General features: G+C 42.1%; 1 protein-coding gene across 5 annotated transcripts in view; it reads left to right on the top strand.

The window, feature by feature from the left end:
* The window catches only part of NCOA2 (nuclear receptor coactivator 2), a 144,084-nt gene that overhangs the window by 69,067 nt on the left and 50,407 nt on the right, over positions 1-24,610 (top strand). For 4 of the 5 annotated variants that reach the window (XM_072151767.1, XM_072151768.1, XM_072151764.1 and 1 more), the window contains one exon: positions 2,676-2,743. The gene's annotated coding sequence lies outside the window, so the exon portion shown is untranslated. Of the gene's footprint in view, positions 1-2,675; positions 2,744-21,540; positions 21,922-24,610 lie in introns of those variants that run through there. The other variant, XM_072151765.1, reaches the window with a different exon arrangement.

Raw genomic sequence — 24,610 nt, 5'->3', positions numbered from 1 at the left:
TGCAGTAAAATCAATGTACCGTATATACTCGTGTATAAGCCGAGTTTTTCAGCACAAAAAATGTGCTGAAAAACGTCCCCTCGGCTTATACACGAGTGTATTACCCAAAAAAATTACCCACTTAAAAAAATAAAATTAAATACTCACCCTCCGATGTCAGCGCGGCTCCCCGATGTCGGCGCGACTTACCGATGTCCCCGATGTCAGCGCGTCCCGTCTTCTTTCTTCTCCGCGGCTCCTCTTCTTTCTTCTTTCTTCTATCATCGACGCGGCCATGTTTTCTTCATGGCCGCGCATACTATGACGTCAGCAGCGGCCGCATCATAGTATGCGCCTGCTAGAAGAAAGCATGGGCGCGAGAAGAGTGAAGAGGAGCCGCGGAGAAGAAAGAAGACGGGAAGCGCTGACATCGGGGACATCGGTAAGTCGCGCTGACATCGGAGGGTGAGTATTTAAGTTTATTTTTTTAAGGGCCGTGGGGGCAGGCTGTATACTACTAGGGGCAGGCTGTATACTACTAGGGGCAGGCTGTATACTACTAGGGGCAGGCTGTATACTACTAGGGACAGGCTGTATACTACTAGGGACAGGCTGTATACTACTAGGGACAGGCTGTATACTACTAGGGACAGGCTGTATACTACTAGGGACAGGCTGTATACTACTAGGGACAGGCTGTATACTACTAGGGGCAGGCTGTATACCACTGGGGGCTGCTGTATACTACTAGGGGCAGGCTGTATACTACTAGGGGCAGGCTGTATACCACTGGGGGCAGGCTGTATACCACTGGGGGCAGGCTGTATACCACTGGGGGCTGCTGTATACCACTGGGGGCTGCTGTATACTACTGGGGGGCTGCTGTATACTACTGGGGGGCTGCTGTATACTACTGGGGGGCTGCTGTATACTACTGGGGGGCTGCTGTATACTACTGGGGGGCTGCTGTATACTACTGGGGGGCTGCTGTATACTACTGGGGGGCTGCTGTATACTACTGGGGGGCTGCTGTATACTACTGGGGGGCTGCTGTATACTACTGGGGGGCTGCTGTATACTACTGGGGGGCTGCTGTATACTACTGGGGGGCTGCTGTATACTACTGGGGGGCTGCTGTATACTACTGGGGGGCTGCTGTATACTACTGGGGGGCTGCTGTATACTACTGGGGGGCTGCTGTATACTACTGGGGGGCTGCTGTATACTACTGGGGGGCTGCTGTATACTACTGGGGGGCTGCTGTATACTACTGGGGGGCTGCTGTATACTACTGGGGGGCTGCTGTATACTACTTGGGGGCTGCTGTATACTACTGGGGGGCTGCTGTATACTACTGGGGGGCTGCTGTATACTACTAGGGGCTGTTGTATACTACTAGGGGCTGTTGTATACTACTAAGGGCTTGCTGTATACTACAGGGGGGCTGCTGTATACTACAGGGGGGCTGCTGTATACTACAGGGGGGCTGCTGTATACTACAGGGGGGCTGCTGTATACTACTGGGGGCTGCTGTATACTACTGGGGGCTGCTGTATACTACTGGGGGCTGCTGTATTCTACTGGGGGCTGCTGTATACTACTGGGGGCTGCTGTATTCTTCTGGGGGCTGGCAGGCTGTATACTACTGGGGGGGTTTGACCAATGCATTTCCCACCCTCGGCTTATACTCGAGTCAGTAGTTTTTCCCAGTTTTTGGTGGTAAAATTAGGGGTCTCGGCTTATACTCGGGTCGGCTTATACTCGAGTATATACGGTATGTAACGAGCAAATTTTGTTGCTGCAAATGTCACTGTCTGATTAGCAAAAGTGAAAATCTGCAATCAAAGGGGCATATTCACACAGGGGCGTCCATTAAAAACAAATCCTTTTTGTTTCTGTTTTTTCACATCCGCAAAAAACAAAACTATTATTGAATCTATAATTAACAGTCTGTGAAAAAAAAAAGATATTTTTTTTAAATGTGAAAAAATCAAAGGACAAGCTGTGAATTTTTTTTTACAGACCACAGATCAGTGGAAAAAGCACATAAATGGTCCACGTGCTCCTGAGGGTGCATTTATACATTAACACATGCATTTTAAAACACAATGCACCAACTGAAGAGAGTTTTTACCAAACACTGTTGGGTTTATAAACGTAAATGTGATACATGCATTTTGTTAATGCACACAATAACTGTTGCGTTTTGTAAACGCAAATGTTGACAGTGACAGCAATTTAGGAAACACTCTCTTTCGCTGTTGCATTGCGTTTTAAAATGCATGAAATGCAATCCAGACAGAGTGTGAACACAGCCATAGGGCCACACTCATGACACCATATACCTGAGCAGCGGGGGGCCAGCATATAAAGTCTTTAAATAGGACCTCTTCCTTATCACTCTTTTTAGTAAACTATCTAGTTGGTACCTAACCCCTACTCATGGTCAGAAATGTGTGTGTACATAGAAGGGTAGTTGAATGCAATATTTTATTGGTACTGTAATTTTGTAATACACTTAGGGGAGTAATGAAAGAACACATTATTACACATATTATGATACATATATGAAGGTGTTGTATTTGATATGATTTCTATTGAGGTAGATTATTACTACATTTATTAAAACATTGTCACTGTTTTAGGTCTGCAACATTTTTTTTAAATAAATTAAATATACCTTTTTTTGTCTCTAGGAAATAATGTCCAGATTTCTAGAGTCTTATCACCACATTTGAGAGGATGATTCCAGTCTAAATGAAAGGTAAGCTGAAAGCTCAGGGCTCTGCAGTAACACACTGAATATGGACAAGGTGCAATGTACAGGCAGTTTGTGCCATTTGTCCTAGTTCTCTGATGAAACCCTCCATGGTCTGAGACCTACAACATATCGACAGGATAATTGTTTAATTCCTGATGGTGATGGGACTCCCCACTGATCACAAGATAGAAGGAGGATCCTCACAAAATAAAATACATGCTGCCGATAATAAATATGCATTGGAAATCTATTTACAGATGTGTTTTTTTTCCCCGCAATATGTGTATGAGATCTTCATACAATACAATGCTACCTTAAAACCAAGCATAATATGCTACATTCTCTGCCGGCCTCGGAGATCGAGCGCTTATCGTCTGTGTAATGCAAACTCGGGATTCTGAGACAGATGTTTCAGTGCATTTGTGAAAATAATGATAAATAAGTACATATAAGATACAAAGCAGCAATAAGTAAGTTGTCCTGCCAGTTCTGTCCACAGAAAGTTGACAATGAGGAAATCTACCATCAAAATCCATCACTCTGTGTTGTGGCTTCACGGGCTGTTACACTGTGCAGCAGCATGTCTACCCTCCCTCTGCCTATTCTAATCTCACGCAGTGGAAGGAAAGAAGTTCTCATGCACAGTGTAACAGCCTGTGATGCTGCAGCACAGAGGGATAGCTCCCCAGAACCCCTCAGGCTCATTAGCATGCGATTAAAAGTTTTCAAAGGACGGAGGCCATAGATAACAAATGTAAGATGATTACCACAGTCCCATTGCCTGGATCTGTGGGGAAGTGTCCCTGCTTTATCATGCTGGATTTTGAAGGAAGATTTTCTTTAAATCTCAATAAAGATCTAAGTACATTTATACCTGTGAAATTAGTAAAATGATTTATTTTTATCTAAATCTTTTTTTTTTTTCTTTTTGTAAAATGTCATCAGTTTATTGCCATGATGTGCTTGGGCAACTTCACAACAGTTAAATGGGGATATACTATGTACGTGTCTGAGTACATGAGTCCATAGTCATGCCCACATCAGCCAGAATAAAACACTTATTGTGTACATTGATGGCTGCATAAGAGAACAAAGGAATGTGTCACATCCTAGTCTTCATATCATGTATGTAAATACACTAATTGTAAAGGTTTGTTTCTTCCCCTAATTGTACTTCCCGCTCCCTCACTTTCTGTTGGTTCCTCTTCCTTCCTTACGAAGATGTAATGAATCTGGTCCCTTTTCACATTCTCATTAAAGAGGACCTGTCACCCTTAAAAAAGCAGCTCCTAGCGTTTCCCCATTTTTAGCAGTGTTAAACTGCTAGCTTTATCGGAACCCTACGATAAAGCGAGCAGTCACTGCAGCGCCATAGCCTCCGAAGACCGGACCAAGCTCACAGTGGTCCAGCGTATTCATGAGGAGACGGTCGGAGACGCTGCTTTTTTCCCCGGACTGCCCCTCCATTGCCACAGGCTGGCGAATGTGGCGGTCACCGCCTCCATATCAATACACTGGAACGCTGTAAGCTCGGTCTGGCGTTCTGGGGCTATGGCGCTGCAGTGTCTGCTCGCTTTATCTGAGGGTTCTAATAAAGCTAGCAGGTTAACACTACTACTAAAAATGTGATATCGCTAGGATCTGCCTACTGTAGTAAGCTGCTCCTAGCACTTTTTTTTTTTTTTTTTTTAGGGTGGCAGGTCCTCTTTAAATAATGATGAACACAATAAAATTGTTCATTTCTTGTTTAACCTCTTAAAGGGAATCTCACCACTGTTTGCAAAAATGTAGTCGTGGGCGGGTTCCTATAGGGCCCTTATAGCATAAGGTCACCCTTTTTTCACCTAAAAAAAAAAATCTGCTAAGAAAAGGATGAAATGAACATCTAGCGAGTCGAAGTGGACATAGTCCATACGTTTGAGTTTGACGTCTTGCTCTCACCTCTGTAGGAAATCTACACCTCCTTTCCCTACAACATCCGGCTGCCATGCGCAGTAAGCTCACTGCACGTCCGCGGCTTCCTACTTGGCAAAACTAAGCAGGAAGCAAAGCTAACCAGTAAAGCTGCACATGCGCAGTGAGCCAGCAGGCAGAATACAGGACCGCTGAGACACTTTATGCCGTAAGGGCTCTATGGGAGCCCGCCCACGACTTTATTTTTGCAAACAGCGGTGACAAGTTCCCTTTGACGCAGGGTTTTTTTTTGTTCATTTTAGTTCCCGACATCCATAACTTTTTTTCCCCGTGTACAGAGCTGTGTGAGGTCTGCGCAACCAATTGTACTTCTCAGTGACGTTATTTTTTATTCCATGCCATGTACTGGGAAGCTGGAAAAATTCCAAATGGTGAAATTGGCAAAAAGCCGCATTTGCGTCTTATTTGTGGGCTCAGTTTTTCCCGCTTTCACGGTGTCCTCCAAAAGATACATCTACTTTATTCTTTGGTCACATGGGTTTTATTGTGTTTTAATACATTTTCAAAAATGAAAATGTGTACACAAAAAATTTAGTTTTGCCATTTCTGACGCTAATAACTTTTTCATACCATGGTGTATGGAGCTGTGTGAGGTGTCATTTTTTGGAAGATGAGCTGACGTTTTCATTGCTACCAATGGCAGCTAATTATAGTTAATATAGTAAATACTCTAGCACCGATGGTGGGTGTTTGCTGCAATATGCCACAAACCCCACCTCTGTATGAAGAGTGCTCACCCCATGCTCCATCTTTTTTGCTGCATCGGCGCGGTATGGCGAGCACACATTGTGTTTATGGTACCTTTCCCGGCGCCATAGGCTTCAATGGGGACGTATATGTGGACAGATATACGTTCACACGCGCTCCTTGTGAATGGGGCCACTGTATTTAGTGGTAAGTGCACAATATATCATCTGGACTTTAAGCAATGGATGACTATACTATTACAGTCCAGATTTGGATGTGATCAAAGAAAAATTCTTTGAAAAATTCCTGCCGTCTGCATTAGTGGAAATGATGATTTGTTTCCCCCTGTGTCTTGTGGTGGTTTGTTTCCATGTTCTGCAGAGATTTCACCTAAAGCTCTTTATTTTTAGCAGAATCTATCTTCTGCCGTGGGCTTGTATTTCAGGTTATACAGTCCACACAGGAAGTTACTACATACAAGTCCATCGGAGGCGACCGTTTTCAGCCACCACAAATGCTCTTGTGTTGTGGTGAATCAACTGGTTCCTTCCTTTTTCAGGGGTATACTGTATTTCCTTTTGTTCATTTATTCAGATGTTTAGAACCAAAACAAGTGTGTTTTACAGGTGTGTTTTTTTTTTTTTTTTTTTTTTTTAATTAAATGAAATTTGCCACCAGGATGAAGGATTAAAAACCAAGCACACTGACATACTGGTGTGTGCCCCCTCTGGCAGGATCCGCTCTTGTCTTATGCCCTTGTTTTTAAAAAAAAATAAAATTTCAAAAATTATACAAATGAGCCTGAGGGGCACCATGCTCCATACCTGTTAACTGAGCCTAGAGGTCCTCAGGATTATTTGCATAATTTTTAAAGCGTTTTTTTGTGTTAAAAAAAAAAAAAGCCAGAGGGGGCCCCTGTCTGCATTTAAATGTGTTTAGTTTATAACCCTTCAGCCTGGTTGTACACTTTCTTTCTCAAATAATAGAATGAACCTTATTCACCCAATATATGTCTCGTGGCTCTCGTAACACCCAGTGGTGTCAATCATAATTCTCATAGAGCCTGAGCAGTGATGCTTGACATGCGGAAGTCATGTGCGATATAGCTGTGAATGGTGAATATAAACAATGAGTGATTCATTATATGATTATTTCAGACCATTTTATGCCCATATCTAATTGAAAAAAAAATTAAAACTGAATCAACCACTCGTGACCAAGGATCATTGGTACCTAGAATTGTTATTTACAGGCAGTAATTGGGAAGTCCTATTCAAAACTTGGACATACACATTAATTCACACACCAGGATCTAATCAGTAACTTGTATCGTATATCCTGGGTAACCCAGAATATGGTATCATAAGTTACATAGCTAATATCACACGGCCCTCATACTTATCCCAATATCCCAAGTCAAACGGCTCTGGACAACTTTATAATGTTACTAAACGGCTGTGTAATCCAGTGTATACAAACTATGATGCGACTTTGTGGCCTATAGAATGGCCAGGATTCATACATTGTAGCTTCACACAACACAATTTACAGAATTGTAATTTTCCCACATTGATGTGTAAGAAAGGGGCGAATGCATTAGATGAAGAATCGGCGCGGCCTTGACAAGAGTTAAGTTCCTATACGCATTACAACAATGTAGCAGGAACGGCTCGTGCCCCTGAAGATGCAATGCTAAAATAAGGTCGCAGTTTCTTGGATAAATTTAGTTCACAGAGCTAAAAGTTGATAATATTTGAAAATATGTCCGATCCGCAGACTCGCTCATCTGAATGAACGCGTGGGTCTAGGGTTACGTCTATTCGTCATCCGTTTTTTCGTATATCCTAGTCGCAATTGTTGCTTCCCCGGCCCATTGTTGCTTAGCCGTAGGTCTGTGAACAGAAAAGTGGATGTCATGTGTATGTTGTGGACTTCAATATGTAAGTCTGATCTCCTAAAATGGATCAGAATGGGACATCCAGCAAAACAAACGCGTTGAAAAAAATGGACCGTGAATATTCAATTGTTGGTGTGAAAAAGCGCTGATTCAACATCGTCCTACAGTATCTGTTATTTGTATGATTGTATCTCTGCATACTGTACATAAGTGTAGGGTTGTCATCTTTCTACTAAAGAGACAAAAAATGGGGGGTCTGATAGAAGTGAATTGGGAATCCAGGCAGTCCCCGGGGTTATGTACAAGTTGAATTGTATGCAAGTTGGAAAGGGTAGATTTAGTAAGTGTAACTACAGCCAAATCATTTTTTTGTCTCCTGTGACAATTGAATTTAAATAAAATTTGGTTGACAAAGGAACAAAGATGAACAGCAAAGCTTCATTCCGGACACCTTATAGTTAATCATTGAAGCCAAAGGACTCCACGGCCAGAGGGGTCGACTTGTCCTTAAAGGGATATTCCCATTTCAGCTAATTAATGTTTTTAATAATAAAAAAGTTATATAATTTTCCAATATACTTTCTGTATCAATTCCTCCCAATTATCTAGATCTCTGCTTGCTGTCGTTCTATAGAAAGCTTCTATATTTACTTCCAGTGGATAGAGATCTGCCCATGGTCACACAGTGCACAGTTAGTTATCATGGAGAGCAATCAGAGCTGTGTGTTACAATGAGCCGTGCACCCGTGTGGTTATGGTTTCTGTACACTGGAGGTAAACATGGAAGCTTTCTATAGAATGACAGCAAGCAGAGATCTAGAAAGCAGTGAGGAATTGATACAGAAAGTATATTGGAAAATTGTGTGACTTTTTAATAATACGTATAATAACGTTAATTTGCTGAAATGGAAATACCCCTTTAAGTCGGGAGCGGCTTATACATTCACCCAGATCCTTTTATACATTCAGCTCTCATACTGCAGGGGCTCGTGGCTGCTACTATCAGGAGGCGCTGTATCCCACCAGGTCCTGATCCATCTGCTCTAGGCTGCAGATGGAGAAAGCCTGACAAGAGGACTTGGAAATTCTCTAACGTCAACAGAAATATTCTTTTGTCCGAACAAAAAAAAAATCCACAACTTTGTCCCTTTCACTGTGTGCTCGGTGCAGCAGCCTCAGCAGGAAAGCAGGAGGAATTTTCGAGGTCCCCTCCCTGTTGGTAAAGGGGGAGGGTCAGATCTCTTGGCTCAGCACTTACCAGCGGATTTGTGGAGCTGGTTTGCCAGCTGTCACTAGAAGTAGAGGACACGAGATAATCTTCTATGAAGGAATGTCCTAGCTGGCCTGCACTTTGCTTTCTATAGAGCCCAGTATGTATATGTTACATCTCTAGAATAGGCAGTTTTATTCTCCTTTCTCATTCCTTTTACAAAATCTAGAATTGTATTAATTCAACATGAAATTAATTCATTATGTAACACAGATAACAAATTTGACTTGGTTTGGGCCCCCTGGGAATTATACTGGGACCTAAATTGAGAGATCTGTCTATGACCTGTTTTTTCCCCACCCTTTTCCCTTCTGTGTCCCCCCATGTTGTCATACAATACAAATAAGAGTAAAAAACATGGTAAAATTGTTAATGTCCCTGCTCTTTGTACATGTATATACGTTTTGTGAGATCGATGGCTTTCACTACTCGTTTTGCAATTGTTCATGTTTGTTCAAATTTAAAAAACCCCCATAAATGTAGAGTTTAATTTAAAAAACAAAACAAAAAAAAAAACAGTATGTAATTTTGGATCAGAGCTATTTTGCCTGAGAAAATGTCACACCGCTGAAGATCACAATGTACTGTAGAAATTGATTTTTGTCGCAAGTAATAAAAGTTGAAGCGGCTACAACACGATGGTCGTAAAAAAAATTTTTTTTATCAGGTCTGGACTCTTTACAACCATTGCTACTGTTTCCACAGCTTGCAAAACAACCATATTTAGGCTGTGGTCACACATTGGATTACATTTTGAGAAGCAATTTTCCACAATTTTTTTCTGTATCAGTTCCTCACTTTTTTACTAGATCTCTGCTTGCTGTCATTCCACAGGAAGCTTTAATGTTTGCTCCCTGCGGATTGAAACCGCTCCCTGGTCATGTGATGTCACACAGGTGCACGGCACGCACCAGTGTGACATCACATGACCAGGGACTGGTTTCTATCCGCAGGAAGTAAACCGTGAAGCTTCCTATAGGATGACAACAAGCAGAGATCTAGAAAACCGTGAGGTATTGATACAGAAAGCATATTTGAAAATTGCATAGCTTTTTACTATACAAACATGTATTTGTGGACAATCCTGTATTTAATTGCTACTCTGCGATCTTTGGCAACGGGTGTTAGTGTCATGTAGCCCTAGCCTTCATCTGATGTTGCAGACTACTAGAGTTACAAGGTGTCAAAAATTTGGTCCAATGGAGCAATTGGATATGAAATTGTGTATTTCAGAAAGTTCTAATAATAAAACTCATTGTGGTTGTTTTTAAATAGATTAGGTCTCCAATTTTCATGAAATTTATCAAGTTTCTTTTTTTTTCTTAATAAATCATTGGTGGTTTAAATTTTTAACACAACTGACCTTACCAATTATATCTCCTAAATAATATAGAATGTATGGAAAGGATTCAAACCTACACAATAGATTTTTTAAAGGCTTATTTTGCCACAAAAGTTTGAATTTTTGTTGGAACTTTTTTTTTTTTTTTTTTTTTTAGAATATGATTCATTTTAATAATGTATATTGCTTATTTTATGTCACATTTGATGAGATCCAAAATTGTTTTTGCCTCAAATACTGTGATGAATAATTAAATAATGTGAGAATCCCATAGCAATTGGTAACTAATAGATTTTATCTTTGATTATGTAGGGTAATTATACAATGACCCGGCCCCTTCTGGTTTTAGTATATTGGGAGCTGGTTCTCTGCCTGCACTACTTCTGCTTTTTATAAATGGCTTGGAGTTTTGGTTAATGTTTGAGTGCAGATTAGAAATTGCATCAGCGTAGTAAAGTAGGTCTCTAATGCTCTCAGGAAGTAGTAATGCAGCCATTAATTGCAGGGTAATGTGTGTTTATTAAACCATCTTCTCGGTTCCACGTTGAATAGTCTGCGCTAAAACATTTATGAGCTTTTTTTTCTGACTGTCTCTAAGTGGAATGTTCCCCTTTTATCCGTTTTGAGGGAAAGTGACATTTGTCTCAATGAAGCTGAAGAAACGCTGCTCACATCTTTTGTTCAGTAATGTATGACATGCAGCATCACTTGCAGGAGGAGGATGAAGAGATCAGAGGAGGCAAACATGAAAACCCGTTTCCTGAAATGAGGGTCCGAACTATATAACTTCCCTGTCTTCTGTCTGTCCACAGAACCAACCTACCGAGCTTTCCATAAGTTGCCTCTTTGTGGCTACAGATATGTTTTCTTATGGCCTTCATTGGATTATGTGGGCCAAAATTTTAAACCATGACCACAGACAGAGATTGAGATTTTATGTTATCAATCATATTACTTGATGAGCGGTAAGATATGCTTTTTAAAGGGAAGCTGTCACCACATTTGCACATATACAGCCAGTGACTGGTTCCTATAGAGCTCTATTCACTGACTGACCCCCTTTTAGTTGAAAATTGTTTAGCTTGCATCCACATAATCACCTTTTATCTATTATTACCTGGCATCAGAGGGGGCGTGTCCTGTTTCTCCAGCCCCTCCCATCTAATCCTCCCCATGCCTTATGCTTCCTTACTGGTCACAGTTCATGTCATGTGACTAGAGTGACATTATCTCAGGTCCTTTAGCCTATTAATAATAGCAAACTGTACCTCATGCATGTATCTGGCCACATGAAGTCACACAAGCCTCGATGGACCTCTACTCCTTTCCATCCTGCATGGAGGCTGCTGTGATTTTATTTAATCACATACATGGGGCACATGTTTTCTATTGCTAGGAGGCTGAGAGACCTGTGATGATGTCACTGGTCCTTAAGTACAACAAGGCAGGGCACCGATTTGAAGAGATACAGAGCTGTCAGTCAGAATAATGGGGCGTGGTTAACTGGCAGCCTGAGAGAGAAGAGTCACAACAGCTAATTTGCATATCAGAAAAACATCTTTAAATTAAGGTACAGTGCCCCACTGGCAACTAATTTTAGATGATATGGGGAGGAATTGTAACCTTTTATCAGCAGGCATTGTTACTCGAGGTGGTCAAAATCTGGTGACAGGTCCCACTGAGCTCTGACCTGACAGGCCCACAAGCACGCACACACGTATAGCTCTAAATGTTATATGTGCTTGTGGACTGACAAATTCAGAGCTCAGTGAGCATTCCTTAAAAGGCATACTTTCCATTTTTCCCTCAATTAAATATGGCTGAGCAGCCCACTATTTATGGATACACATACATCATAGTATATAAGGTTGGAAGGAGACGCAAGTCCATCAAGTCCAACCTTTAAGAATTAAATAAATGTTTTACCCATAACACGTGATATTTTTTCTCTCCAGAAAGTCATCCAGGCCTCTCTTGAACATGTAAATGAAAGCTCTTTAAAAGAACCACTTAAATATTCACATAAAAATGGTCTTTCAAAGAAGGGGGTGGTCTTAACAAAGTAAATTGTTAAAATGTTTAGTATAATGTGGATCTGAAAATCTGTTAAAGGAAATGAAGTCTGGACAAGGGGTCGGTTTCTCAAAGAGTTTTGGGGGAGATGTAGAACTAGACATTTCTCTGTTGCCTCAGATTGATCCTTGTGTCTGATGCTGGATGAATAATCTGGTGCAGTATAAGACTGGCGAGTAGTACTTTGCACCTCTTATTGGAGGTTGGTCTATTCTGCTGCACCACAATATTGAATTTTCTGACGCATGGGTTTGGCGCAGACACACCCTCTTTTACTGAAGACACACTGATTTTTTTTTTTTTTTTGTGGTAAGAGAAAACAGCATTAAATTGGACTAAAACCTTCAGTTAATGTGGCGCACATCATTTCAGGTGCAAATGACTCCAGTTTTTCCTATAAAGGTCCCCCATAGGCTGGCAATGGGCGCATGGCACCATACCGTTCCGTACACGGGAAAAGATAGGACATGTCCTATGCTATATATATATCTATGGAGAGGGGGTAACAGCGCTCATCACATGTTCGTCTGAATGTAGCCTTAGACACATTGATATGTCTCCTTCATTAGGTTTTGGAGAAGCTCCACTGTAGTTTAGATCTCGTGTCAGTTTACACAAACTACAATGTATCAAGATTGCAATGTAATAGCCCATTGCATATGAAAAAAGTTCCCATCCTTGTCTAGGCTTGATTCAAATGCCCAAACCTGAATCTGCTGAACTGAACTCGGGTTGAGACAACCACCACACTGACCAAGTTTTACACAAAGCTCGTTCCTAAGTAAGAGTCTTTTTACCAAGTTCCTCTTGGAACATAAAAAGCTAATTTTTCAGAATTTTCACTGACAGGACACCATGGGGTCAATGATGCGCTCCTACCGCCCATGCTTGAGAGGAGCACGATTTGCCCATAGTCCACATGGCAGGGATGCACCTGTTAGTATCCTATATTTTGTAACGTCGGCACATGGTGAAGTAGTGAAGTAAATGACTCATTAACAAACCTTTATATTCTTGGTAGCCCACAAGGTGATTCAATATTTGCATTGTGAAGTGTCTCAATTGAGTTGGAGAGCTGGGCCTCCCTTGTTTGAACTGTTATTAGGTTTGTGAATCACCTCGAGCATTGCATGGACTTCTCGACACTGTAAAAACAAACACGCTTCTTCACGTGAAGTTATGTACGACGCATTCATTACATTTCTGTTCAGTGGCAATGCGTTATGGTCGGTGCTGGTGAGGGTAGCTTGTTGTGGCAGTGCCACATCGTGTTCCGATTTGGGTTTGAGATGACCAACACGCTGACCAAGTATTACACAATGATCATGATATGATGTGATCCAATAGCATTACAGATAATCTGAGGATTCCAACTATTCTAAACCAGTTCATTATATTTTTAATTTTTTTTGCAATCGTAAGAAAGAACTCGACTACTAGCAGATAATCTGGAAAACTATCAAAATCCTAAATCTGCTTCTATCTGCTTCAATTAGGATGGCAGAATAAATCAAATGGAGTTTTAAAATTCACAAATGTTTTGCTTTTCCAAAGACATTGTTTTTTTTTTTTACACTGATTTCGGAAATGTATTTTTTTTATACTATATTTTTAGCTATTTTTATATTGTGTGTATTTTTATTATTATTTTACTATAAAATACCTTGTAATCAATGTATACACAATGAGTTGATTCCTGAGCCCATGTGTAATGCTGTGAGCTCAGACGCAGCACACTCATAGCCTAAATAACAGTAAGGCAGTTTATGTGCAGCGCTTACATCGCCGTTTTGCAGGAAGTCCTGTGTACTTCCTCTTTCATACTCTGTCAGCAATCACATTGGTCGTCTGACAGTCCATAGAAGTCACTGCTGCGGATGATCTGTGTTCAAGCCGCCAATATTTCCTGTTTATAGAACAACTGCTACTCTTCCTCGACCAGGACCTCCCATACATCTATCAGTCCGCAGAATGTGGCCAGAACTGACATCTATGATGTGGACCTGCCACTCACATTGATGGGAAAGAGCGAACCCGCAGCTTTCTGTAATAATATGGACACGGCACCATATAGGAGCACACGCCAGTTACCATAGTGCTGAAAAGCCACATTAAAACATAAAGCTTCATTCCAAATGACTCCAGCTGTTTTCCATTTGGGAATGACATAACCTCTTTAATATTAAAGCCTAGCCAAAAAAACTAAAGCTAATGTTATGTTGTGGCATTATTTTGTGTAACATGCCTGTCACTAAGGTAATGGCGGCCGTGTCTGATCTGCTGCCAGCTCCGTCATGCTTGCCATGCTCTCCAAATATTCCAGTGCCCGCAAACTCCACATTACTTCTGTTGGCAAAAAAAAGTTGGTTTTAGTAACCTAGTAATTGGTTTCTGGGGCCAGTTTCCTCGCTATGATTCATTGCTAAGTTTGTTAAAACATAATGGCTTGTAAATGAAGTTCTTTTAGGTTTGTCATTGTTCTTCTTTAATGATCATAGTGGTTACTGTCTTTTTCTCTCTGTAAATATACCTTTTACTTTAAGCCACTAAACATTTCTTCTGCTTAAAGGGGGTGTCCTCTTTAAGCACATTCCAGAAATGAATTGATTTTGTTTGTGTAATGAATAGTTATAAAACTTTGCAGTATGCTTTCTCTATCCTTTCCTCACTGTTTTCTAGATCTCTGCTTGTTGTCTTTCTACAGGAAATTTCATTGTTTACTTCTCCTGTATATGAACACTGGTCCCCAGTCATGTGATGTCACACAGGTGCACGGCTCGTTATATCACACAGTGTAATCAAAGCCGTGCGCCTGTGTGACATCACATGACCAGGGACCAGTGTTTATCTACAGGAGAAGTAAACAGTGAAACTTCTTATAGAAAAACCGCAAGCAGAGATCTTGAGAACAGTGAGGGAATGATACAGAAAGTATATTGCAAAGTTTTCGCCCAGGTGAAAATACAGCCATGCTCTGCTCATCCCTCCCATCTACATAGAGGAGTGAACAGCCGACGGTATAGCACGGCAAAATATAAGACATGTCCTATATTTCACTGTGTGCGGTTAGACAACGTGTGCTCACTGGGCGCCATAGGCGTCAATGGGGATCGGTCCCCATTACGTTTGTGTGAATGAGCCCTTAGGCTGCTTTCACGCATATATATGCTTTGCCCAGGATGGGAACTGAGCGTAGGATACGTTCTCCTGCAGAGGTGAGCTCTCCTCACCCCTCCCCTCTCCGTAGCGAGGCATGCTGCTGGGCAGTACAATATGGCAGAAGGTAGCGCGTGCTTTATCTTTTTTTCAGCAACAGCAAAGTGACACACGTGTGTTCTCACCGTACCTTGCACTCCTATGGTGGCTGTATGCTGTTTGTACAGCTAGCATACGGCCACCTTATAGGGCAGTGGTAGCGAACCTATGGCACAGGTGCCAGAGGTGGCACTCGGAACCCATCCTGTGGGCACTCAGTGGAATTGCCCCAATTTCACTAAACAGGACCACAAACACCAAATCTTCTTGCAGTCCTTAGCAACTTAAGAGATGCTGCTGTCAGTGCTATTTTAAATCAAGGATTCACTGGCTGTTTGAAACTGCAGGAAAAGTGAGAAGGTGTGGACAGAACTGCATTGGTGGTCTTTGGAGGTCTTCCTTCTGGACCCACTATTTTTCCTGGAGAGAAGCTACAATGATGGGCTGAATTTGCCCACCTTCTTTCAGCTGTATTGGTGGCCTTAGGAGGCCAATACAACTGAATGATGTTGAAGAACAGGTAGCGATAAGTTACTGCTTGAAATGCCATGTTAGCACTTCATGGTAAATAAGTGGATTTTGGTTGTAGTTTGGGCACTCGGTCTCTGAAAGGTTCGCCATCACTGTTATAGGGTATTGTGAAAGGGGCCCCTGAAAAGTACCAATTGTTTGTTTGTTGGTTTTTAGCCTATGAACTTGCAACAGACTGGGTGGACAATGTTGCAAATAAAATAAAGTATATATAGTCCCCTTCTTAAGAACACCCGACTAACAGACGACCCCTAGTTACAAACGGACCTCTGAATGTTGGTAATTTACTGTACTTTAGCCTTAGACAGCAATAAACAGCTGTAACAGTTATCACAGGTGTCTGTAATGAAGCTTTATTGTTATTCCTGGTTCTTATGAGAATCCAACATTTTTAAAATCCAATTGTCACAGAGACCAAAAATATGTTGTCTAGGGTTACAGTTATAAAATATACAGTTCCGACTTACATACACATTCAACTTAAGTACAAACCTATGGAACCTATCTTATACGTAACCCGGGGACTGCCAGTATGAACTTTACACAAAACGGATGCTGTGGCCCAGGTAGCCCTTGTGTATATAGTGTGTATTTTGCCTGACCCTGATTTTTATCCCATGGTGATAATTGATGGGGACTTTACACACACATCATATGGCCCTTTCTCAAGTGTTTGTTCTGGTCACAAGGGTCAGAACCTATAATTACTCCCACCGTTTTGAGACCTGTCGGTTCACTACACAAAGCTGTAAAATCCACTTTGATATCAGATACAGCTTTGATGGATGTGAAGTAGATATTAATTTCTTTTAACTTGACCTAGTGGCTCGCTGAGGCTGATTAAGATGCGACAATGAGGCCGGCTAATTTGTTCTTTAAAGGCTTTAGTAAAAGTCACAATGGAGCGGCAGCTATGACAAGCTGTGTTTGGAAGATGGCCTGCAGAGATAAAGGATGAAATATATGCTATCATCAGATTAGATGCTTTGTTGCTGGTGATTTTCTAATGTCTTACTCATTATGAGAGAGATAAGTGGGAGTAGTGAGACTGTGCTACGTGTTCCAGGGCTTGTGTATGGCCGTGGCTTAGCTAAATAATTGTAGCATTGTGCCACTCACACAGGAGATAGGTAAGTGTAGTAGACATTATCTGATTTGGCTGTGGGCTATCCTGGGTGCGTGGTGGACTAAGCCGCAGAGCTCCTGTATGTACAGTGCACATCGTACTATCCTTGGCCTTGTTTTCTCTGCCGCTTCTCTACTTTCTTTGTAACATAATCCATACCTGCTGCTCTCTAATAATTCCAGGGCCGTCTCCAAGAATATTTGCTCTGTGGTCAATAACAATGCCGAAGACAATCAAACTTGTTTTACTTAGTAGCTTGTGCTCCTATAGGATCTATTATATAAAAATATTTAACATATTCACTTAGATCTAATACTTGCTCCTTTGTTAATAAACAATTGTGTATCTGGGGCAATTTAAAAGGGATTTCCTTAGGATAGGTCGCGATAACGGTGATAATTCGACAACAAGCACAGCACAGTACACAGTATTGCATCAGTACATCAGACTGAGCTATAACAAAGCCACCAAGGGATGTGATGTCACTGGCCGTGAAGCAGATGTGGCGCCCCCCATAACGCTGCTGCTGTTAACTGATGGCCCACCACTTATCTATTATTGGTGATACATTAATTGTCACAGTGGCTTAGTGGTTAGCATTACTTCCTTGCAGCGCTGGGGACCTGGGTTCAAGTCCCAGGGTCAACATCTGCAAAGAGTTAGTATGCTTTCTCTGTGTTTGGGTTTCCTCGCGGTCCTCGGTTTTCCTCCCACACTCCAAAACATACTGTTAGGTTGATTAGTTTGTGAGCCCCATTGGGGACAGCTACCGATTTGGCAAGCTCTGCGCAGTGCTGCAAACCTGCGTTATATAAATAAAGAATCATTATTATTCATTCTAATTGTCGGAAACCCCTTTATCCTCCTACCTTTAATGTCAAGTCATTTAACGACAAATGCCAGGGACAGTGGAACTGTCACCTTACACATTAGATGGCAGATCCTAACAAAACCGTTTAGTTGACGGTGGCGTTTCTAACTTATATAGTCATCCTAGGCATGTGCAATAATATAGCAGCAAAAAGTTTTATCAATCGGTCTGGTTAATAACCTGGAAAATTAGTATAGATTCCCTGACAGCAAATTTAGCTCCAGCCTCAAACCTTTAGTATATACTACTACTAAAACCTCTTAGTTGCAAAACTAAAAAGTGTGAATGTAGGGTCTACACACAGATGTAATAGAATATTAGACCTGCCTGAGAACTTTTTATGTCTTCCCACAATGACGCTGAGCCCAAACGGGATCCATGTTGAAACTGAGTGACCGTAACTATTACTCTTACTAGTTCTATAATAAATTATGCAGAAAAGTAGGACCTACGGTTGTGCAAAGTACCTGAAGGAGCTGCAGCCAAATGCACTAGTATTGGGAAGCTTATTTTAGGGACTGAATTACCCTTGAAAGAATGTGTTATGTTTTGTTTTTTTGTATTGGCAGAACTCCAAGCAGCAGTTTAGGCAGACTCCCTCCCTCTCTTTGGGCAGATACTGGTGACACATAGTGAATGTTACTTGTTGATGAGCTGATTGTGAAATAGGCCCAGCTTGATGGCGCATGGTAGAATTCACTTTCTGTTTACTTCCCTTTTCCGGTGTAACAAAATGACATTTAAGAAGTACATCATTTCTTTTATCATGTCAAAGTGGGGTCTTGCTGAGAGCCGGAAGTGTAAGACAAAGGCAAGAATGACTCAAACTTTAATCTGCAGAAAAACCATGACCTTTCAGAACTCCAAAACCCAGGACTTTGTTACACATATCAGTGCTGCACTACAGGCCTCTGCTAATGTGTTTATTCTTTCTATTTATAAATGGAAAAAAAGGAATTTTAAAAGCTTAAAGGGGTTTGCCCATGAAAGAAATGTATCAAATATCAATCTCCTAGTGATGTTTACACAATAAAGATAATTTTTAACCCCTTACATATTTTACTCAGTTTTATTGCTGTTATAGCTCCTACCACTCAATGATGGTCGTTGTAAAATTCCAGAATGTGGGTGAGGACTCTCTAAGCAGACACATCATGATCCCTCTGTGCTATGAGATTCTATGTACTGACAATGTGCTTATAATATCAGAGTCCAGGTTTATTTACACTTTCATTTAGCTTCTGAACATTGCAACTAAGCAGTGTGTGTGTGTGTGTGTGTGTGTGTGTCTTGGAATGCAAAGGTGGGGACTAGAGGCAGAGAGGAGCTCAGTGAAGCGTCAGACAAAAGAACAAGATGGCTGCTGACCCTAAACTCGGAAGATCCAGGGTCAGGTCTAGGGGCAACCAAAATTATGTACCCTAGGACTGAAAGACAGGTTGAAATTATATCTGTGAAATGCTGTATTTTTGTTAATAACAGTGAGGTAGAGAATGTGTTATTTTGTTATCATGAGTACATTTAAGAAACTTGTCTTCTATATACTGTTGATAGTGAGTGTTCCTATAAAAGGGCTATCCTCATGTCTGTGAGGGCAAATAAAGACAATCTGGTATTTGCTGCAGAGCACTGTCCTCATCATCCATGCAGATACAAAGATACAATGGGGAAGATTTATTAGGAATTGTATCCCCCTGGCGCACCCAGTGGCAGAGTGGGTCCTGCCTGCACTCCCGCTATAATTGTTCAGGCCCGTTGCTGGTATCACACAACTCTACGCCAGGCAGGACCTGATGTGGAATTATTGGCCACTGCCTGCTGGTCCATCAGAAGATCTAGTCTTATAGACACAATATGGCCATTTAAATGAATGACCGCATTCTCTATCAGAGTGATTGCGTCTGTGTGCTGCCCATATGAAAACGGTACAGTACGGGTAGTATATGGGCGTTTTAATATGTTTGTGTGAAATGGGCCTCAGGCCTCATTCAGACGGCCATTATGGGTGCCATGAACTGGGCTCATGATTGGTAACCAGATCACAGCCCCCATAGACTTCTGTGTCTCCTGATGTCTGTGCTGTGAGCATGGGGGAGGCGGACGTGTCCTATATTTTGTCAGATTTGCGGTGTGGCCACTCTTCTTCCTATGGAGGGAGGAAGGGTGAAGAGCCTCCCTGTATGCTGCACTACTTTCATATATGCCCAGTGAAAATCATTTTGGATCATTTTAACAGGGTTGGCTAGGGGCTATTTGGGTTTGGTACTGGATCCTGGTTTTGTTTCATGATAGAAACTAAGCCACAGATGTGAACAAAGTGTAACTGTAGTAGCTATCACTTTTTTTTTTCTATTAGGTTTCCAGGTCAGAGGTTATCACTGAAGCTTGTACTTTGGACTTTTCCCCAGATTAGTAGTCTCCTTTTCAGAGGCCCCATTTGAGCTTTTCTTTTGGTACTGCTCATCTATAGAGCTCCAAACACTCATATGAGGATTACAGTACTATTAACAACTAGACACATGTGGGGCAATTATCTTCTTTTTAGTGGCTTTTTTTATGTGGCTATACCCACACTGTGGCCATAGGCACCTACATATGATGGGTGTCCTAAAATCTATCCCTAAGATGCAGTTAGAGCGGGTTGCATGTTTAGAGTATTGCATTTTATACAAGTAGGAATTTGATATAAAGCCTTCAGAAATCAAACCTTAAAACTGTTAAAAATGTAGAATACAAGTAACATTATTGGCAGAAATAGTAGTGTCACTATACTCTGACAGCTTATCCAGAAATGTTAAGCTGCGCTTTATCATGCAGTGTATCATGGTCCTAGATTCCAGATATTTGCCTCCAAAAAATTATATTTCCATGAATGAATCGGATTTTTAATTGCAGAAATTCCTGCAGCAAAATCCTCAACAGCGGCAAAGTGAATCAGGATTAACAAATTTGCATCCATATTCTGCGCTCTATTATTATTATTGTTGTAGATTTGTTAATGCTACAATGAATCAGTTTTTGCTGTGGATTTTTCCCTTTAGGTGTTTATGGGACTTTTATGAATCTGATATTATACACTACTATATTTCCACATGGAAAACGGCTGTATTACCGCTGTCAGTGTTCACACAGGGTTTCATGGGGAGCACTGAAAAGTGCATGAGCTCATAGAAATGAATGTGTCCGTGTGCTACTGGTTGGATTACCACCGTGTAAGGAGCCTGGTGTGGATATTTTAGGATTATTCTGGTCCTGGAAGGGTGTGAAAATGTCAAGGTGAAGGAAGCCATGAAACTAGGTCTGTTTCAGTAAAACTATCTATCTTGTTGATAGTAACCAATCAGAGCGCATCTTTCTTTTTTGCAGATCCTATTTTGAAATGAAATCTGAGTTCCGATTGGCTGCTGTTACTGTTGGTTTTGAAATGACTGTTTTATCATTGCTCCTCTATTTTTGTTACCGACAATGGGAGCAGAGTGGGAGATGACTGGTTTCTTAGGGCAACTGCTCCACGTCCAACGTGCTAGTCTTTTGCGGGCCTTGTGTGTGTAAAAATAGAAAAACGGAACGGTTATCCCTAGCAACCAATCAGCTCCCAGCTTTCATTTTTCCCGGCGCCTTTTAGAACGAGAGCTGATGTGATTGGCTGGCGGGGTCAGTAAGGGGTTAAGGCAGCAGTGTGGCGGGGCACGGTCTCCTGTGACTGTCACTCGTGTGGCTGGCTCGGAGGCTGTGACGTAGAGAGCAGCCATTGGCCGCTCGGTTGCATAATCGTCAGTCACACTCCTGGCTCCGCCCCTTCCCCTCCTCCTCCTCTGAGAGGGAGAGAGGAAACAGTAAATAACAGAAACTGGCCGCAGCCTCCTGGACCAAACTCCAGTGACTGATCCGTGTGCATAGTAAACAGAGGGCGAGCCGCGAGCCAATTGGGCGTCTGTCAGGGAGTGAGTGTGGGAGGAGCGTGCTGTGGGCGGGGCCGGGCGCTGTGCGGCGGCTGCTGCTGCTGCTGGTGGCCGCGGTGTCACTCCAGCAGCTGATCACGTTTCCGTCGCGGGTGTTTTTGGCGCTGGACGCTGGATGTTGTTCCCACGGAGATGATCCCCAATACGGACTTCGGCTGAGAGTGATGCGCCGCTCTGGATGTGACTGGAGGAGGTAACTTGGAAACTTTTCTTTCCCTCTTCCCTGCTGAGTAAGCAGATCTAGAGCTTCAACCAACATGGAGCCCAGGGCTGACCTGGGGGTGTGACCTTGGTCAGCACATGACCCCTGACCCCGGTGGTCGTACACAGCCACACGCCATGTCACTGCACTTGTTTTCAATAGCTCTGGTGCCACCCTGCAGCGTCATGAGGCAGACCCTAATCTTACCTCCCCCTCCCCTCTCAATGTCTCCCCCCAGTACCCCGGTAACGGAGTCTTCCGGGGGGCAGTATTCCCAGGCATTCCGCATCCGCTACTGTATCTGTGTACTCCATACATACACAGCCTGCATTCCTGACAACTACAGAGGAGGAGCTGATACTCAGCTGGTTTCCCTTTGTAAAACCTGCATAACCAGTCCTCCCCTCCTCCTCCCCCTCCATTAATAATGACATAGTTTAATGATTATCATCTTGTTATGACCTTCCCATAGTAATCCGGGTAATGGAATGTAGGGTTACTGCGCACACATGGGACTTGTAGTACCACCTATTGTGTCTATATATTGTGTAGACCTGGGGGTGAGATGTTGTCATAAAACCACTTGCTGAAACTTGTGATTTGCTTCTTCCAGGTTCTGTCGATTTAGTTTAGGACTTGTGCAGTGGTTGGTTCTGGACCTATGACCTTAAGTGTCATATGGATTCTGGCAGCGTTTACACTGTATATTGTGTATATTGTTGTTGAACTGTGTATTATAAGGAGCCACCAAAATTAGCTGGTACCACATTTAGGAGTGGATGTGGCATCCCTGTCACGAGTTAAATAAAGGTATATGAGTAGACAGCCTTGAAAGGGTTAAACACTTTTCCTATGCTATACTTAAACAGTTAAAGTATAAGACCCTATTCAGGTCACCCAAAGTATACTTACTGATAAAGGAAATCTACCATCAAAACAATTCTTATATCCAGGGACATTTATTCATAAATCCAGGCACCGTACCTGTAGTAATCATCTTAGACTTATTATCCATGGCCTCCTTACTTCTAAAATTATGCTTATCATTGTTGCTAAGCAAAGAGGGAAGGACCAGACAGTGCAACAGCCTGTGAAGCTGTACTGTGTGGGGCTCTGCTTACACCCCCCAGAGCTGTTCAAGCTCATTAGCATTATTTAAAAAGTTGATTTTGGAAGGAAGGAGGCCATGGATAACAAATACAAGAAGATTACCAGAGTCACGGTACCTGGATCTATGAGTAAGTGTCCCTGGTTTATCATGATGGATTTTGATGGTAGATTTCCTTTAACAGTGGATGTGGGATCCTTGTCATAGGTTTGCAATGGATATATGAATGAACAGGCTTGAAAGGGTTGATCATTTATACGCAACTTTAATAGGGTAAGTACCCATATTGTACTTACCATGTTAAAGTTTGCTGGCAGCCAGGGGGGAAGTGACCCTGGGGCAGCAGGACTCTGGACTTCCTGTGATAATTCATGTTCTGCTAGCTTCCAGCCGATGGAGGGGGCCTTGCTGTCGTTACCCGCTCCTCCTAACTTCCTGAACCAAACCTAGAATCGCTAAATTTGAATGGACCTTGTGAGTTCAGTTCACCGATTTGAGCCTCGGTCATGTAAATCCCATAAGCGCACACAGCAAGTTTCTCGGACCACCCTTGTTTGTGGGCAACAAGCCGAGTACATACAGGCCACACATAAGGGCTTGCGGCCTGTGCATGTATGTGTACAAGTAGCCTAAAAGTGGGAATTATCTTAGAAATACCTGGTCGGAATCCCTCGCCAGTCATGATAGTTTTCCCTTTTAAGAATTTCTATTTTACACATAAAAAGACATTATTGATCAAGATTTTTTTCCAGATTCTACTCTTTCGAAGGCTGTTTCATCACAAAGTTGTATATTGTAAATGTGTTATAGTGATCCAAGAAATCAGAATAGGACATTCTTTGCATCTTCTGCTGATTTTTGGCTACACGTTGGCCACAGATACATATGACACTTGAGGTATTTGAATAGGATCTACATGTTAGGAGCTATTGTGCCATATATGGGTTCGGTGCCGCCATATTGGTCCTCTGAGCTTATTTATGGGCCGGCAGCGCAGATGTCATATGAACCACGTGTCATCCCTTCAGCCAATGAGTCACTTCGACCATACACTGTTTTACTTTTTGAAAAACATTGACTGGGCGATATTGAGGGAAAAGGAAAATGGAGAGAGTCGTAGTGTGCTGCTTTTTGGAGCTACATGTTTTTGGAGCTCTCTGTATAATTCTGTATTTGCGGAAACCTCCTTGGGAATCCCAAACTTGAGGTTATTGCCTTTATAATATAATGCAGAAACTTTGAGACCCTGTTCTGAGACGGGTACAAAAATCGTGGCATCAGTCAGTCATTCCTGCATCTTTTATAAGTCTGCAAACACAAGTCACAATAAATTGTAGAAAAATAATCCATAGTTTGTGACGTGGCTCGGGCCTCCCCTGTCGTGTGGGGTTATCTGCTCTGCTTCTGGCTTTCACTACTCGCTTTGTGCTGACAATGCACTGACCTCTATGTCACCTCCAGTTTACCTCTGATCCGATCACATTTTTCCCCTATTATCCTCGTGTTACAAAGCACCAATATTAATTAACAACAGCGCTGAACCACTGGGCGATGTGGAGAGAGAGGAAAATG

The sequence above is a fragment of the Engystomops pustulosus genome, chromosome 5 (assembly GCF_040894005.1).
Source record: "Engystomops pustulosus chromosome 5, aEngPut4.maternal, whole genome shotgun sequence".
Lineage (NCBI taxonomy): Eukaryota > Metazoa > Chordata > Amphibia > Anura > Leptodactylidae > Engystomops > Engystomops pustulosus.
The sequence above is the reverse complement of the archived record's forward strand: the minus strand, read 5'-3'. Positions and strand labels throughout refer to the sequence as shown.